Raw genomic sequence first — 1,567 nt, forward strand, 5'->3', positions numbered from 1 at the left:
CACCTCTTCTAAGGTCCCTTCACACTTCATGCTGTGCCCTGGTCTCCGACCCCAAACCCAAGAATCCATATGGTCATTGTAGGGGTAGTGTGAGCATCCTGTCTTTCTCTACACAGTCTTTTCTCTCTATCTGGTCTCTCCCATTGATAAAGAAGTGTGTCCTATCTGCTCTTCGCCTTCCTTTGTGTTGGAGAGGTCTGAGGGTCTGTCTCCACCTCTACTTTGTGTTATGGTTTCTGTCAGATTCCTGCCACATTCCTGCCATCACCACCTCTGTTCCCTTTGCCAGCCTCTGTCTACTTAGCAAAGCGATTTATTTATTTCTTTCTTTGTTGACACTTAAGCTTATCGACCTTGTTCTCATAGACTCATAGGGACCTTGTAAGACAGAGTCGAGCTGCCTTGGCCAAGACGATAATTCTTGATGGGAGTAGAGAGCCTCGGCTTTCTCCCTGGAGCAGCTGTCAGCTTTGCTGTACAGAGTCACGGTGATTCAGAATGGACTTCATGGCAGTGAGGGCTTTTTGTTTGTTTGTTTGTTTGTTTGGGGACCTTGTCCACTGGATAAACTTAACACATGGCCACAGGAGGTACTCAAAAAATTTTTTGATCAGACAATAATGTTGTTATGTGTCATTAAGTCAACCCTGAGTCACAGTGACAACAGAACAAAACACCGCTGGGTCCTGCAGTCGTCAACATTGTCATGTGTAAAGCCATCTTTGCAGCCTCTGTGTCAATCTGTCTTGTCAAAGATCTTCCTTCTTTTGGTGTGTTGACCAGTTTTCCCCAGGGACTGGTCCCCCTGACATGTTCAAAGCATGTGAAATGAAGTCTCACCATCCTTGAGTCTAAGGAATACCCTGGCTGTCCTCCCTCCAGGACGAGTTCCTTGTTCCTTGGGCATGCCTTGGCACTTTCAGTAGTCACCAACACCACAGCTCACAGGCGCCAAGCCTCCTGTGGATTTTGTCATGCACATCCTGCTTGCACGTGCATAGGAGGCAGGTCAGGCACACCTTAATACTGAAAGGGACGCCTTTAGCCTTTGGAAGTAGATTTGCCCAGTGAAATGGGCCACTTGATTTTTTTTTTTTAGGTTGATGATTCTTTTTCTTTAAAAAAAAATCATTTTATTGGGGACTCTGACAGTTATTATAACATTCCATACATCAATTGTATCAAACTTATTTGTACATACGTTGCCATCATCATTTTCTAAACACTTACTTTCTATTTGAGCCCTTGGTATCACCCCCCACCACCACCCTCGTGAACCCTTTTTTTAGGTTGATGATTCTTTTTCTTTAAAAAAAAATCATTTTATTGGGGACTCTGACAGTTCTTATAACATTCCATACATCAATTGTATCAAACTTATTTGTACATACATTGCCATCATCATTTTCTAAACACTTACTTTCTATTTGAGCCCTTGGTATCACCCCCCACCACCACCCTCGTGAACCCTTTATAAATTATAAATTAGCATTATTTTCTTGTCTTACGCCGACCACTCTCTATCTTCAAGCAAGTGTTGTTTATCACCACCCCCAGGGGGGGGTGG

The sequence above is a fragment of the Echinops telfairi genome, unplaced genomic scaffold (assembly GCF_000313985.2).
Source record: "Echinops telfairi isolate 266 unplaced genomic scaffold, ASM31398v2 ScPeMD7_23;HRSCAF=83, whole genome shotgun sequence".
In the NCBI taxonomy this organism is placed as follows: Eukaryota; Metazoa; Chordata; class Mammalia; order Afrosoricida; family Tenrecidae; genus Echinops; species Echinops telfairi.